Genomic DNA, 18,063 nt, shown 5'->3' with positions numbered 1-18,063 from the left:
CTTTGCCTCTCGTTGGCCCATAGACTTCTTGAGTCAGGTAGAGGTCATCCACGCACGAGAGGAAGCTCTGCGACCGCTCAGATTTTGCTGAGCCATCCTCCCATGAGATGTCTGGGTAATTGAAGTCACCCATGACAACCATGGTCCTGGAGCAAGCTGCCTCAGCCAGTTCCTGGGCAAACTCCTGGTCAAGCTCAGGACTTTTGGAGTTGCAGCCATGAGACTGTTACACTAAGAATACAGGTTAATGAGGCAGGCTAGATTTCTGTGAAGACTTTAATTAGTAGGGGTGTGCAAAGTGGGCCCTATTCAATTTGGATTTGGCCTGAATTAGGGACAGTGATTCAATTTGTTGATTTGGATCACTGTCCCCAATTCAATTAGGCTGTCTGCAGATCTGCAGACCCAATGCTGATTCAGAGAATCAATGATTTGGACATAGGTACAGCTTTAAAAGTTTTTTCTACATACCTTGAGGTAGCAGATGCGGCTTATGAACCTTGCAATACTGGGGTGGATGGAGCATCCCACAGGAGTGCATCCATGTGCTCAGTGGTGAACCTGAAAGTGGACCAGAAATACTTCCAGTCCACTTCTGGGTCCATGGGGGAGCGCACTGGGGGGCCCCCCTTATGCCGCTGTGGCTCAGTGATCAGCCATGGGGGGGCCCTGGGTGCCCCCACCACCCAGGAGGCACCAGTTGCCAAGCCAGCGGGGTGCAGGGAGCCCCCCTGCGCACTCCCCAGTGGACCCAGAAGCAGATACTTTAATTAGTAGGGGTGTGTGAAGCGGGCCAGCTCTGCCCCCACCAGCAGCATCTGTGGGTGCTTGCCAGCTCCACCCCGCCAACATCTGCAGGTGCCCCCCCAGACTTAGGAGGCACTAGTTGCCCATGAATCAAGACATTCAGAGAAAGAGAGAGCTTAAAATACATAATACAATATGAAGGATGGCACTGTCTTCATGTTTATTTGATTTAAATATAAAAGACTGATTTTATACACACACACACATTAACACAAGAAATTAAGTCATCAAGGAGAGACCCGTTATATAGATAACTACCCAAAGTATCTTTCCATAACACACAAATAGGACATGTTTTGTTCAGCATGCTACATTCTTTAATAAACACTGAAAACCAGTTCTAGAGCAACTTTATGTGAAGTGTGTCCTGCATATGAAGAAGCAAATGCATCTTTATACTTGTTTAAGTAAGATGACTTCCATGCTGTAATCCATGGTCATTCAACTGACTTGGGTGGAACTACAGTTACTGTGCAGTAGTGACGGCACACTTTATTTTATATATATTTTTTGGTAATGCTTACTGTGCAGTAGCCCAATAACACTGTGCAGTAGCTTATTAGCATGCTTTTTGACCAGCATGTTACTGCACAGTGTTATTAGCCTACTGTGCAGTAAGCATCTCGTGTAGACACACCAAATAGGTATCCAATATCAGGTGTGCCAGTACATTGATTTGATACCCTGTACTCTCTGTATCTACTACAGTGCACGCATTGTGGGTACCATTCCAAGCTAAGATCCCTGAGAGGGGATCGATAAGAATAATTGTCACCAATTGAAGTGATGATAGGACAGATATTTTTAGTAAATCATAAACATTTCCAGTTTTGGAGTACATCACAGTACACATTTACAAAATGTAATGGTATCTGTATAAAGAAAAAGATTCCCTTTCAAAAAACAAGCATTAATGTTATATGCAGTGTGATCTGCAGAACAGCCAATACATAAAATAACAGCATCTGTATAGTTTAAAACAAGAAAATTATCAGGAACATAGGAGACAGGGCACATTGTACAGAATGACTGCTGAATGGATTGTTGGAAGAATCTGTTACTGTCTCCACTTGCCATACAGTGAAACATTTTGATACAATGCTGGTGAGCTTTGCTCAAAGCCAGTGCACCACAGGAGGGCCACTCTCTCTCCAATCTCTCAGTCCTGATCCTCAAGGGAAATTTACACAACACATCCCAGAGACGAGCCTATGAGCTCCATTTCATCAACCTGCTGGATACTAGAGATCAGGGACTAAACATAGACATTGGATTTTTGATACATTATAATCTGCCTGGCAACTGACTCCCCAGCCCAGCCCAGCCCAGCCCCTGGCTTGTTTACTTTTCATCCCATCCAGGAAGAGCGCACACCAACTGCTGCAGCTTCCTGAGCCTGACGAAGGGTTTTTGAACCCGAAAGCTTGCTTAATAACTATTCTCCAACCATTTGGGTTGGTCTAATAAAAGATATCAAATTCACCCAAGGAACCTTGTCTGACTGTAAAGACTCTATCACAACTTGTGCACTGTTGCAAGCACTTGTGCCTACAAAATAAGACATGTAACAATCCTGACTGAGGCTTGTAACACCAAAGTCCTGAAGTTCAATTAAGGTATTTAAGACCATGCTTGGCAACCTTTTTGTGGTTGTGAGATGGAATGATCTGGCTCAGGTCTTGGATGGGGGAAGGGGAGTTGGGTTTGGGGGCAGTGCTAGGACCTGACTGTCCCTGCTACTCATCCACAGCCCAGTCAAAGCCCCTGCTGCTGAAGCTTCTATCACCTGAGTCACTAGTAGACATGCGGTTACACTATTCTAGTTCAGGGCTGTCCAACTGGGCTTAAATTGCAGCCTGTGGGCTCCTACCTGGCCACTGCCCTCCCTCCTCAGCCCGGCATTGCTGCAGCTCCACTAGTAGTCAAGAGTTCTAGGCTCTCCCTCACTCCCGCTTCCCCTTCCTGACCTGCTAGTGCAGATCCTCCTCGTGTGACCCAAGGAGTACGCAACTCCTGGTCACTTAGAAGTTGGACAGCCCTGTTCTAAGTACTTGATACTTGAATTATCATATTTTGAACATGCACTCAGTTTCCTACAGTGAGAATGCAGATGACCAAAGCTATAGAAGATATTCAGTCAATGACTGGATTTCATAATCACAAATAATTACCCTTGTGTCCCAGGGATGCAGGGCTGACCAAAGGGGAAGCCTCAGTCAGAGACAGACCCCAGGGGTAAGTAAGAATAGGAAAAAACCTACCTGTTGCAGGAGTCCAGGGTAGTGAGGCACACCAGGGAAAACCGCCCACACGGTTTATCAGCCACGCTTATCTCCAGCTGGAGCCAGGTGACATCAGGAAGAGACGTCACCTGGCAAAGATAAAAACTGGCCCTGTAAGTGCGAGCGGGGGCGCGTGGAGCGTAGGAGGAGCGGTGGGGAACTGCTGTGTGGGGCGCGCTCAGCCACCACGTCCAACAGCTGTGGTGGCGGCAGCAGAGGGAGCCACGGAGGATCTTCATGCTGGGGAAGACTGGCGAAGACCAAAGGAGCTGGTAGTGAAGCCAGCAGTGGCATCGGCTGTAGGCAATGGGGGAAATCCCTGTGCCGGGAAAGACCAGTGGGGATCAGGTGAGCCGGGAAGGGGGTGGCCGGTGCCACAGTTTAGGGAAGAGGCAGATCCTGGAGGGGATCAGAGAGACCCCAGCCTGGGCGAAGGCTTGACCCCACCCAGGGGATGTGCCAGCCTAGCGGTGAAGGGGGCATGGCCCCTACCCCATGGGTGCCCCTCTTTACTTTGCTTTTTCTTTTGTCTCTCACTTGTTGCATTCCTTTTTTGTCGTAGTTTCTTTTGTTTTTTGTTACACTGGGTCTCTCATGGTATAGGGCTTCTCTGGGAGTGAGCGGTCAGCTCATGCTTTTTTTTCTCAATTAGATTTAATTTTGGTCCTGGTCTAGAGCAGGGCAGCTTGGCACCCTATACCAGGCTCGGGGGATTAGAGACACCACTCAGAGATGGGAGACCATGCGAGAATGCAGCAACAACCAACGAAGTCCGCCGTGGAACACGTGGGGCGTCGAGAGGGATAGTGCCGAAGATCGAGTGTCACCAGGCCCTCTGGCTTTGGCTAGAGTCTGAGACGCCAGCCTGCAGAGCAGGACGAGGGAACCAGGGAAGACATCCAAAGGGCCCAATCAAAAAGATCCTGAGGCCCGTCTCATTGGGTGGTGCATGGCTGGGGTGTAAGGGAGGTTGGAGCCCCATAGGCATCCGCCGAGACCCGTGACAACTCTGGAGGCATCCTTCAAGGGGACCCCCTCCTCTGAAGAACCATCTGAAGTCATGGCAGGTGAGTTTGGGGGTCACCCTGAGAGTCATTGAAGAGTCCTTCGGGGTCTACATGAGAGTCCCAGGCTAGTAAGCCCAGTTGCCCGGGCAAAGGCAGCATGGGATCATGTCATTGAAGACTGACACACCTTGGTTACTATCAGAAATGGAGGATAGAAAATTGACGGGTTGCCTTATACAATGCTTAGATTCTACCCATTGAAAAGGAAAATCCTGCAATGATACAGATATGTAAATTACTTGTAATAATTACATTATTAATAATTGTACAATAGTTTCTGAATTCAGACCTGCAATGAAGCTTACATTTGTTCAAGGTTTGAATTCAAGAGCTGGGGTTTAGAACTTGTGGAAGGTGGTTGTTTGCTTAGAATTTTCTTTTTCCAGTTCTCTTGAATTTAACAAAGTTACTTTTGTAAGCTTTTAATGTTTTTTCCCCTTAAGGTTATATGTAGGTTAACCCATTGAAAAAATGCTCATAATGATACCTTTCCTGAAACCATTCAGCAAAAGGGGTCACGTGAGGCTAGCCTATTAAACAGATACTTTCGTTGGGAGCTCTGACTCCAATCTCTGCAAATCCAGCCAAGTCACATCTACAAACAACAGGGTTTTACTCTCAATAGAATTACAATGCACTTAAAAGTACAATGGGTAACTTTCTTCAGTGAAAAAGGCTATGGTTTAAGTCTGTTCAAAAGCCAAGAAAGAAAAAGCCACTTCTGAGACCAAACAAAGATGATTCAATAGCTGGAATACCAAGGACACGGATGGAACCAAATCAGAAAAAGAAACCATGGTCTCACGTGTAGTAGAAGAAATCTGACCTTGGACATGAAACATGAAACTGTGTTGTCTGCAAAGGCTGATGGACAGATTTGGTTGATCATTCTGGCAGGTGGGAACAGAGAATCATTTTGGTTGAAGAAAGGAAGCAAAATAACAATGAAAGGATCCATACTTTGAAAAATAATTTTTCATTAAAAGAAAATATGTGGAGAATGTGTGCGTGTATTGAGGAGATACATAATATTCACAGGCAAATCCAAAGGACTAAGCCCTCAGTCCTTGGTGGACAAATTAGCATACTCCACTCCTTGCCTGGGAATTTTGGGAGGCTTTTGCCAGGTATGATAAAATTATTTGCAGTGCTCACCATTATGGCTGTGCAGCACCATACCCTTAAGGCAAAGTAGTAATTAGCTGCCTTGGATCCTATGTTACTCAGAGATGATCTCTGCTTTGCCCTGCCTCATGATTAATGCACTTAGACAGTATGTTTTACTAAATATTCTAAAGGTCAAATCTTAAGGAAATTAGAACCAGGTTGCATGGTGATGAGCCCTTATCTCTACAGTTAGTTCAATCAGAAATACAGCTAAGCGTAAAGGAATCAGTGCTTCCTTTCTTGTTTTAAACACGTAATACACCACAACTTTGATCTGCATTTGGTTAGAGAAAGACAATTGCAAAATCAGCAATGATGCGCTACCCATTCTGATTTTTCTTCATGAACATATGCCAGTGTTTTTCAGAAGTGTCCCCTGAATTGCTGTGTCCAATTTAAGACGCCTTCAGAGAGCCTGATTTTCTGAGAGTGGGATCTCAGCATCGTATAAGGCAGCATTTCAGTTTTCTATCTATTCCAAGTGGTCTTTTTGTGCAATCATATTGCTATCCTATTTTTACTTCCAATCAAAATGGACATAACTGTGGTTTTATATTATCAGCTCAGCAAAAGGCAGTCTAGACCTTGAACTACCCATTTTCTACCTGTCCCAATTGGATACATTTGTACCAACATGGAAATCAAACTATGAATGTCAAATCAATTAGTCTTTGAATTCTATGATAATCCACACACAAAATTATACTGCAAGTTCTCTCTCTGTTCTATCATACATGTTACCTTACTACCAATATATAGCACCTATCCCGAGCATAATCATTGAAACTTCCCATATGTTGTTGTTCAGACTTATCCAAAATTTTGGTTATGGGCTGCATATTTTTGATAAAGGGAATCATTTTTCAGGGAGGCTTCAAACTGAGGCTTAATGTAGATCATATTTTTATTTCTTGCCCATCTGTGTCTGGAGGCACAGGTGAATCTTGCCTTGACAACAAAAGCTGCCCTGTTTCAATAAATATAATTGCATTTGAGAGTACCATCTCACAGAAACCTACATCAGTGCAAGATCTAAAATGGAAAATATTCCTAATAAAAAAAATTGGGATAACAAGTTGCATCTGCAAGGAATATAAGAAATGTGAAGAGAAGAAAAAAGAGAGAATAGATTTAGTCAGATATTATTGCTAACCTGTGTCCAATGGCACAAGTTTATCTTGCCCTCCCCCCAAAATACGCCTTTTCATTAGAAGGAATTGCATTTCACTAGGTTACCATGTCTGACCCATAACTACACTTTGGGCTCAGGCTTGTTCTCTTATCCACACAATCACACCAGTCAGTGCTGTGAGTTGCAAGTCTACCAGACAATTTTCTTTTTTCCCCTCAAGCATCTTGGTTCAGGAAGGTCATTTTACCTGTATTCAAAGATAACAAAAATACAGTTGACCAAAAGTGGGAGGTCAGCCCACACTCCTTACAAATACACACACTAGTTGAAAATAAGGGTGACGTATTCTAGTAACTGTTGGAATAAATAACACACCTCCTTCTTAGTGAGCAGCCATTAAGTGATCTGTTGGGATTATTCTAAACATTTTGTCTAGATTTTTCTATAGTTCTCTTTAGGAAGTAGCAATGACTGCCAGAACTCACCCTGCAACTGTATTTGAACAACATGTTTCATTCCATCAGTTAATTACATTAATTAACATGATCTTTCAGTATGTTGAGTCAGTAGAGTGGAGCTCAGCTGAAGAAAATCCAAGCTGATCACTTGGAGAAACAAATGGTAAGGTAGAGGAGAAGAAGGTTCTCATGTGGGGGAAGTACCGAGGAAAGATCATTGGGATAGTTTCTATTCCACCTATTATTCATCCAGAACAGTGATTTTCAACCTGTGGTTGGCAGACCCCTAGGGGTCCACGGACTATATCTAAGGGAACTGTGAATGATTACTATGATCAAAAGTATGTGAATACCCACACTTACAATTCAAAGGGGCCCACACCTCCATTAAAAATTTGCAAAGGGGTTGAACACTTCCATTTAAAAATGTTTTTAGGGGTCTGCAAATGAAAATAGGTTGAAAGCCACTGATCTAGCACAATCCTTTTCCACACTGCTCATGTCTCTAAAAAAAAACCAAAAACAAAAAAGTGTAAAAGTGGGTGGGGATCCACCCTCTTCTTGCCACTTCTTGTGACTTAGTGTTAAGGCTAAGATGGAGGTGCCTTTACAAAAGATGACATATTAATGGTTTTTCAGGATCTACAGCAGAGTGGAATAGGATCACTCTTGGATGCCTAATAGGTAGAATAGACTTGTCCTCACCTCTGAACTGGTGAGTTTACTTCACCCTTCTGCAAACTTGCACCTGTGCTGGCCCTAGCAACCTTACCCAGGGTCCTGGGGGCCTCCCGAGACAGCAGTGGTGCTGCCTCACAAAGCCTCGCCAGCAGCGAGAGTGTGGCTCTGGATGGCTAGGCTCTGTTTCTGGTGGCTCAAGCTGCTGTTCTGTGCGTCATGCTGCTTTATTTGTGGCAGTTTTTGTTTTACACCAGGACCTCCCGGTGTCAAATTTTGGTGCCATGCTGCAAATTAGCAGTGCAGTAAATGGTTGCATGTGCAGCACCTCAAACAGTTTTCAGGTGCCACAAACCACAAGTGTATGCTCATCTGGATGTGCCCTAAGAGTTTGTATCCACATACTCTTTTTTCCTGGAGAAGTTTGGTCTTATTTGTTCCTATCTGCACTGTTAGACTTGTTCAATTGAACTTGTCTCTATAGCCAGACTGATGAGTTTTGGCTTTGACTGCTGATTTGCAGAAACCAAGATCAATCTAAAATGATCCTAGAATCCTAGAAAAAAGGACTGGAAGGGACCTGTAAGATCATCAGGTCTGGTCCCCTGCCATGGGCAGGAGGTAATTGGGCTCAAATGAGCTCAACGAAGTGCTTGTCCAGTCTCCTCTTGAACACCGCCGGGGATGGCGACTGCACCACCTCTGCTGGAAGTGTTCTAGATTCTAGTTACTCATATGGAAGAGAAGTTTTTCCTTACGTCTAGCCTAAACTTTTCCTTGGCTATCATCCTCTCAGGGGGGAGCTTTTCTGAAAAGTTGCTCTCCCAGATCCTGGTGTTCTCCCTTGACATACTTGTAGGCGGCTATCAAGTCACTCCTCAACCTTCTTTTACTCAGACTGAACAAACCCAGATCCTAAAGTCTCTCCTCATAAAGCCTATCCCCCAAGCCCTTGATCATGTGGGTGGTCCTCCTCTGCACCCTTTTGAGCTTGTCCCCATCCTTCTTGAAGTGCAGTGCCCAGAACTGGACACAGTACTCCAGCTGTGGCCTCACCAACACCAAATAGAGAGGGAGGCGCACCTCCCTGGATCTATTGGCGACATATCGGCTGATGCACGCCAGAGTTCTATTTGTTCTGTTGGTGACTTCATCGTACTGGTGGCTCATATTCATCCTCTGATCAATTGTGACCCCCAGGCCCCTTTTGAATGCAATGCCAGCCAGTGGACCACCACCTATTGTATAGATATGGTGAGGGTTCTTCCTACCCTGATGAAGGACCCAGCACTTGTCCCTGTTGAACCTCATCTGTTTGTATTCAGCCCATAGGTCCAGCCTATCAAGGTCATCCTGGATCTTTGTCCTGTCCTCAGACATGCCCACTTGGTCCTTATCATATCCCATGTCCCAGAGGTATATCACTGTATGTCAAACTTCAGGTACGATTGCACTGTAAGCAGCTTGCTTTTCATTGGTACTTTTTAATCTATTGTGTTCTTTTTTTTGCATTTGACATAAGAAGATAGGGGGGATTAGATTATGTGTCATGAATTGTAGTTATTTGCAGACTTGAAATTCTTGCAAAATGTACTGAAGACATTTTCCAATAGCAGCTTGTTGTGTCCCCACTTGGAGATGGGGTTAGTGGGGGAAGAAACTCCTAGGGAAATTGCCCTCGATTTACCTGCCACGTCTTTGATCTTATGGAAAGAGGAGGGTTCAGAGATGACACTGGGGTTTCCCATGGGAGTACTCACATAGTGGTGTGTGCATAATTCTGGGGCTCCACTTCCCCTACACCCCAGCCATACTCCAACTGGTGGTCTAAGCGATGGTGGCTCTAGCTCTTTGTTGATGCCAACAGGCAACTGGCAAGTCTCTGCACAGGGTCAGATCACGGGGTCTTAATCAATGTATCTCTACTGTGCGGTCTGGTGAGCTCCGTATGCTTCCAAAAATCCCATGCTCCAGAACAGCAAAAGGAAATGGCTGTTTGAGAATAAACAAACAGTAAGTCTGTATGGAAACAGCATGGACCTCTCAAAAAGGCCATGAATGATTCAGCTGCTATAATCACCCCTCCTGTGAGGGTTGTTGTTTTATGGAGACAGTAGCACCCCCTTTCTTAAACCAGGACTGTCTCCATAGGCTACTGGCACCAGCCCAAGCACTGGTTGAGTCAAAAGAAATGAAAAATCAAACGTGCCCGCCTGGGCAGCTAACAAACAAAAAAAGAAACAGCTTACTCAAAGTGTTCCTAATGGTCCAGAAGTTGGGCCCAATACCCTGGATCCTGGCAATCAATCTTTCAACATTCCTTCCACCTGGGGAGTCAGTCCTTCTTCAGGGATCTCCCTGAACTGAGGAGGCTTGCAATGGCAAGAACTCAGAATCCTCTCCGGGTCTCCATGCTCAAGAAGCAACCCTGTGCCCTGCTGGAGACTTTCCTTTTGGCACCTTGCTGCTTGGAGTCTCCCTTTCCCTGGTCGGGGCTGCTTTTGGCCTATGCTGTCATCACCAGCGTACCCCTGAAGTCGCACTGAGCATGTGCTAATAAAATGACGTGGCAGTGCCACACACCCCTATCAGTCCAACATTTCCTTGGCTGTGGGCAAAGGGAGCCTATATTTAGCTTGCAGCAGGCTGTGCCTGAATGGTGGGGTATGCCCATCTCCCTGGGTTCTGTCATTACACAACTCCTCAGGGATTCTTTCATGTTTACCTATCATGGTATAACATAACCCTCAGTTTCTTTTTTTTTTTCCCTATACACACACACACATTCCCTTCCCTTCCCCAACTATTTCTGACTTTTCCTCTCTCTCTCTATTCCCTATAGATAATTATAAGTAAGCTAAAATATAGGATAAGCTTTAACATTTTATTTGAGGTAGTAAGTTTTTTTCCTCTCCCCTCTTTACAAATAAGTGCCCTGCTATTTTGATATAGATATCCACTGTTTTATAAGTGATAATTATTATGTTTGTATTGATTGTTTTTACTGCTTTTATATTGTGTGATTACTGTTTTAGGCCTATATATTTAAGTTAGCATAAGTCATGTCAAGTTTCCATCTTGTAATGCCAAGCCTCCATCTTGTCTCCCCTGTTGTGTAACCTATGACTCACACCTACCCCTCCTATGTAACTTGGTTCCTGAATGAATGGGGATGAATGCGGGTGCTTGAGAGATAATGGCAGTAGGTCTAAAAATAGCTCCCTCTGAATGACCGAACCATCAACACCAATACCTGGACCAATGACCCAGCCCTTGGAACCACCTTCAGCATTCAAGAAACAAAAGATGAGTCAACCCACCATTGTGCCAAGGCTGCACATGCTCAGTATGAACATCTGGAACCCTCTGGAACAGGACTGACATTGCCTGGACAGGCCTTCCCCATAGGAGATCAGAGGTAGTCTGCCCCATAAAAACGGGTAGTGAAGACTGACTCTTTGGGAATGCCATTTCCATCTGGACCAGACAAGCTCCACATCACACAGCCTATCCAGCCCATAGGCCCTGCCAGTGACCCCGCTCTGGACAACACCAAGCTGAAGGAGACCCTGACTGGCCATCGAGGACCCACTTTCAGCCTGGGATAGGTAGATATCACCTGCATATTTCCTCCTCCAATTTGGACTCTCTCTCTCCTTCCGGACTTCAGTCCCTCCACCAAGCCTCTTTAACCCCTGCTGCCATTGTGTGTGTGTGTGTGTGTGTGTGTGTGTGTGTGCGCGTGCGTGCGTGCGTGCGTGCGCGCGCTCAAAGGAACCAATAAAATATTGTCACCATCTCCCCTGTTCAATAAAACCACTACCATTTGTAACCCCAAGTTGGGTTGTGTTTTACTAAGCCCCAGTCCCTTCCCTATCTTAAATTCCGGTCTCTCTTTCTCTCCCCCTTGGCTCTTAGCCCTGTTCCTGCCACTTTTTGCCTCCTCTGTCCCTTTTCTGCAGGCTCTCAGCCCTGTTGCTTTCTGCAGGCTTTCAACCCCACTCCCACCACTTTTTGCCTCTCTCTCTCTCTCTCTGTTCTCCAGCCTCCCCACACCGCAGCCCTACTCCCAGTTTTCCTCTCCCCACATACCTCTCAGCTCCCCTGTAGCCTCCTTGCTCTGGCTCCAGCCTCCGGGCTTCTCCCCAGCATTGCTCCTTTGCTCTGCTGGCTTTCTGCTTTCTATTAACATCAATTAACCTTAAGTTACCTTGACTTCCCTCCAGTCTGCTGGTTCTAATCCCGGTACCGGCAACTTTCATCTCAGTTTCCACCAGCAGTAATCTAAAGTAACCCCAAGCCTCAGCTCCCCCGCCCAGTTCACTTTCTAGTCTACCGGTTCTAATCCTGGTCCCGGCAACTTTCACTCCCTATACTTTCACTCTCTCTCTCTTACCTTAACCTTCCCGCAAGCATCCCAAGTACACCAAGCACATACATACACACTACAACACCCAAGTTAGGAACTCACCTGCGTGTATGTGTAGGTGAGTGGTATGTATGTGAACTGATATACATGTATGTCACTGTGTGCATGATATATGAATTAGTGATCCGTGTGTGTGTATTGGGTGTGCAGGTATTGGTAACTGATTCGGGTCTAATTTATTTTGGTCTGTACAGTGTGTGTAGGTGCTTGAATTGGTGATAGGTGTGCATTTGCCTAGGCTGGTAATTTTGGATGTGTATGTGCCTGAATTGGTAGTGTGTGTGTGCACGCCTGATGGGGGTGCATGCACCTAGAGTGTGTGTATGCGTCTAATTGATTTTTGAGCGTGTGCATGTACAATTGTACACCATGCCCTCCTGTCTAACAGTGCAATATTGAGATCCTGAGAGTTGGCCTGACCCCACAGGGCAAAAATGGGAAGTTCTCAGTCTCTCCAGCTAAGAATAACTGCACTCTTGTCCGCTACTGGAATACATTTTAGTGAGTATCAAAAAGATCTGAATCACCAAGTGCTGAGAGCTCCTGGACTCCTTAGAATGTAACCTGCTCTGCTGATTGCTGTTTGGACATTTTAGAATCTTTCCTTCATTTTTACAGGTTTCCAGGACAAAACAGCAAATTCTTAGCCCTGTTGGCATTCAGGATCTCCTGAGGGAATCGTGTTGGCATTTTATGCCTGAAGTGATTTCAAAGCAAGAAGTCTTTCCCATGTAAGAATCATAGAAAAATAGGGCTAGAAGGGACCTCAGGAGGTTGTCCAGTCAACCCCCCTACTCAAAGCCCTGTCTAAACCATCTCATGCAAGTGTTTAACCTGCCCTTAAAAATTTTGAAGGATGGAAATCCACAAACTCTCTAGGTAATCTATTCTAGTGCTTTGCCACTCATAGTTAGGAAGTTCTTCCTAACATGCAAGCCAAATTTCAGATGTTGCAATATAAGATCATGACTTCTATTCCCTGTGGCCACAGAAGTAGTTACTCCTATTCTCTTTGTTGGATATATTTTTGTTTCGTCTTTGTTTGCTTGTTTGTTTCTGCAACAACAGCACATTGTCAGAAAAATAGCAGTGGGAGGGTGGCTACCACCTTGCAGTCCACTACAATCCCCAGGTCCTTTTCTGCAGTACTGCAGGCTAGCCAGCCATTTGTCAATGTGTATTTTTGCATTAGACTGTTCTGTCCCAAGTGCAGGGCTGGGCTCTTGTCCATATTGAAATTCATTTGGTTCAGTTCAGACCATTTCTCCAGTTTATCAGGGTTGTTCTAAATCCTGATCCTATCTTAAAAAAGACTGCCACAAGCAATGCCAGATTCTCTGTAGACATCCAGAGCTTTGTCATTTTGACTGATGTAAAACATTTATCTTTGATGAGCCAGCAATGATAAATTCCAGAAAGGGCTGGTTGGAACCCTCAGATCTTCCAGTTTCCTCCATGACACAGATCAAATGGATTAGTCTAAGTGGGACACTTTTTCCTAGTTGTGCTTAACATCCAGCAAGTCCTGTGCATGTAGGGGCATCACGAATCCATGTAAGCTATGAATAAACAGATTGGTGTGAACTAGTTGCAATGTACTCCTTTTTGGAAAATAGAATTCATTTATTATGTAGCAAACCATTTTCCCCATTGTTATTATTTGCATTAGCAGAGCCCCACTGAGCTAGCTGCTGTATGAACGGGCTGTGTCAGATTGCTCATGTGCTAGGTACAAACAAATTTTCTCTCCTTCCTTGAAACGAGAGATCACAGATACTCATTTCTAAACCATGTTTTGACATGACTTGTTTTTTTTTTTAACTGGGATCCTCAACTTGACTTCCTAGTCCTCCTCCTCTGTGGCTAGACAGAATGGTCAAAGTGTAAAAATCAGACAACCAAATTATTAAAAAAAAATAATTCTATGTAGAGCTTAGCATTGTTCTGGCAATATAAGTTGCAACAAAGCCCAGATGGTCCCTATGGAGTTCGTTTTACCTTGGCAGCAACAAGTCACAGGATGTGGTGATACTAAGAACCGTTACCACAGCATAGGTGTGGTTAATGGCAGGAGGCCAAAGTGGCATCTTAGAGGATATTCACACCCTCTTTGTAGTTAATTACCAAACACTTAAAAAAAATAAGTTGAAAAATTGATCCAGCAAAGCAAATGTCAGTATATCTGAATTCAACAGTGATCTAATCCGTGTGTGACCAGCACTTACAGGAAATCTAACTTTCAGTCTCAGTGAGGAAATCTCCCCTGGATGGCTCCTCGAGTTTCATTTTACTTAGACCTGGAAGAGCCGCAGGAAATGGACATGCAGTCTCTCCCTGTTCGCTCCTCTGAGCCGGGGTGGTGGTTTATCCATGTAGCAGGGCTTCACGGCCATACATTTATACATATGTAGACTGACTCCACCCAGGGTCTTTTTTTTCTTTTAGTGCCAGCCCAGTCCATATCACTCCCAGGCTCCAATTCTGCTGTGTTCAGGGATATGAATTGTTTTGTACTGGTTCCTCAGTTCTCTTTCCCCTCTGAAGTAGCAGCTCCAGTACAGGGGACATTTCTACTGCCCTACATCAGGGCTATCCAACCTGTGAGCTGTGAGGGCTTAAGTCCCTCACAGCTCCTGGTGACTGGTGCCTCCTGAGCCTGGGCAGGCACGGAGCCAGGCCAAAAACCCCATATCCACTCCTGTACTCCTGTGCCACAGCTTACTGCCCTCCCCCCAACATGATGCCAGCCTGCACAACAAAAAAACTGCCCTGTTCTGAGTGGTGCCTAATCAGGGACCAATTTCAGAGGAGCACGTGCCTCCTTGTGCCCCCCCTATCAGACACATGTGGCTTAAGTTGTGGTGCAGGGCTCCTCCCCAGCCGCTGTTCCCATCACACTGGCTGCTGCTGCAGGCAGAGTTTCCAGGCCCCTGCTCTGTCCTCCAGCTTACACTTCTTGCTGCCGTGTCCCAGAGTGGGTGGCTGAGGGTGAGGATGGGGCTGTAAAAGCATGCAGTAGGGGTGGGGAGGATGCCTGCACAGGAACATGGTACAGTGGGGGGAGGGGGGGGTCACCCTTGCAGTGGTAGGGAGGACCCCATGCAGGTGCACAGTGCAGTGATTTGGGGTGGGGGGGCATAGGCATGTGGTGCAGCAGTGGGCTTGGGGTGGGGGATGGGGGGGAGTTTGGATGGACCCCATAGTGGCAGAGTAGGGACAACTGTGTGGGCACATGGTGAAGCAGGGGCGCATCCACCCAGTGCATAGTCTGAGGGGCCTGTGGCATGCCCTGGTGCAGCCAATACGGCATGGCATGTGCACCCCGGCCACTTAGAAGTTGGACAGCCCTGCCAAGCAATCAGATATGGTGACTTTCCTCCAGAAAAGGTGACTTAGTGGAAAACTCTGATGAGTTCAGCCCTGCTATGTCAGCACAGTTACTGGATGTTTTAAGGTGAACATCCCCTCACCCAACATGTTGCCTCAGGAGTACTTACCATGGGGTGCATCTTTGAAAAGATAAATCAAATGCATGGTCTCTGTATGGTCCCAGCATCATTTGGGGCAGAAAGATCATTTTGACAAACTGCAAAAACTGATGAAAATAAAGCACAATGTAACTGGCTTTACTAGATAGGGCAAGACTCAGCTATTGCAGACGCCATACTCAACCCACCATACTCTACCACCTGTTCAAAGGGATCAAATGCACAGAAATCAGAAGCAGAAACTTTTCAGTATCTCACCTTTATGTTTGGATTTTATTTCTGAATTCGGATCTTCAGTCTGGTACTTTTAGGCGACGAGGCAAGATGCACCTCATTACAAACACTCCGCTAGGCACAGAATTCCTTGGTATTCTCTGTGCTGGTGGGATTCCTCACTTCAGCAGTGCTTGGGGAACTGGTTTAGTTGCTGTGGGAAAGTTGTGTCTATTTTACTTAATATTTGCTTTTATTTTAGGGCTCAATTTTGCCAGCGTGCTGGTGAATGGAGGTTTCTAGCTGTGTAAGGTGCACCCGTATGGCACTCAATCATCTTGCATACATACCAACTTATATGTGAGCAATTCAATTTCTCTTCAGCATGTGTGCTTCAGTCCAAATAACTTCTGGGAATTAGGCATATAGTCAATTTAAGCATATACTCAAGTGCCTTCCTAGACAGAAATACTTACAATAAGCACATGCTTTTCTGAACAAGGGGGAAGACTTTGTTCCAGTGTCTCACCAGTGACTAAACAGATATTAGAATCCATGAACAGCTTTCAAACAGTGCCCCGAGGGGGGCCAACTAAGAAGAGCCATTTATAAATGGTATTGTTAAAATTTAACTTCTTTCCTGGATAAACTAATCATTGCTTGTTGGAACATTCATACTATGTTAACCGGACTTGAATGGAAAGACTATGAACTTTGGAAAACAGCCATAATTGATAGAGAGCTACATCAATTTGGTGTCAATATTGTAGCCCTCAGTGAGACGAGACTTTCAGAAACTGAATCACTAGATGAAGTAAACTACCACTTCTGCTGGTCTGGGAAACCTGACAATGAACCAAGGACACAGTGTCAGATGTGCTTTTAAGAAGTCTGTCCTCAGTGCATGTAACCGTCTGGTATCTATCAATGAGAGGATCACGTGGCTGGATGTGAACATGAACTCGGGAACCCTGACTCTTCTGTTCATCTCTGGACCAACACTTAACTACTCCAAACAGCAAAAAAAATAGGTTCTGTTCCCAACTGGAAGAAATTGTCTAGAATATCCCTGCAAGGAACAGACTTGCTGTTCTTGGTGATGTCAATGCCCGTGTGGGTAAGGACTGGGTGCATTGGGAACAACATATCATTGGCCAACATGACACAGGTGGCCTCAGTGAAAATGGCCAACATGTCCTTGAGCTGTGTGCCTCTTGTTAGCTAATAGTTTCAAACACCTATTTTCCTGGCAGCAGCTGCAGCAAGGTCACGTGGAAGTACCCCACTCAGGACACTGGTATCAGCTTGATCTCATCCTGGTGCACTGCAGAAACATTCACAATATACTGTATGCTCAATCAATGCATAGCACTATAGTGACACTGACTATATGTCTTTGTCGGGACCAAGCTCCAGTTACATAAAAGATCCATCATGTGAAGCCAAAAGGCAAACCTCCACTCAATATCACTAACATGAAGGACTCTGACATGAGTAATGTTTCAATCTGCGCTTGAGCATGCTTCTGAAAATGATCAACTTGATTCCCCTGATTCTGACACCTTGTGGGAAAATTTCAAGAACCAGACACTGGCTACTGCCAAGGATGTCTTTGGAACAACCTGACTGGTTTGCAGCATCTGAACATCTGCTGCTCCCACTCATAGAAAAGAAAAAGCACCCTCGCCTAACTCTAATTCAACAACTAACAACGTCCAGAAATCTTAAGTTCAAAGAGGCTAAGGCTGCAGTCCAGAAAGCCACCAGAGAATGTGCCCAAAAGTATTGGCAAGATCTGTGCACAAGATTCAGATCTGCTTTGAAAGAGGTACCTTGACCAATGGATTGAGCAGCGCAAAGAACTCTACTCTATTATCTTTGTTACTGCTTTAACTGCTATTCCCCAGCTTCCAATGATGCAAGACCTGGACCAAACACCAACTCTGGAAGATGTAGAGAAAGCTATCAAAGAGACTGCACCTGGGAAAGCAGCAGGCAATGATCAGATACCTCTGGAGCTCCAACAGGTAGAGGGAGAAAGCTTGCAAGCAACATCCATGCACTTCTCTGCACCTGCTGGGAAGAAAGCCATATACCCTAGGATCTGAAAGATGCAAAGATAATGACTCTATACAAAAATAAAGGGGACAGAGCAGACTGCAATAACTACTGAGGGATATCTCTTCTGAGTGTGGTCAGCAAGGCGGTTGAAAGGGTGGTGCTGAAAAGACTCCAAGTCTTTGCTGAGCCTGAGAGTCAGTGTGGGTTCAGAGCTGGATGCTCCTCAACTGACATCTTTCACATTCATCGACTTACAAAATGCCTTTGATATAGTTAGCAGG

The sequence above is a fragment of the Alligator sinensis genome, unplaced genomic scaffold (assembly GCF_000455745.1).
Source record: "Alligator sinensis unplaced genomic scaffold, ASM45574v1 scaffold810_1, whole genome shotgun sequence".
Classification (NCBI taxonomy): Eukaryota; Metazoa; Chordata; order Crocodylia; family Alligatoridae; genus Alligator; species Alligator sinensis.
This window is presented reverse-complemented; position numbering follows the sequence as displayed.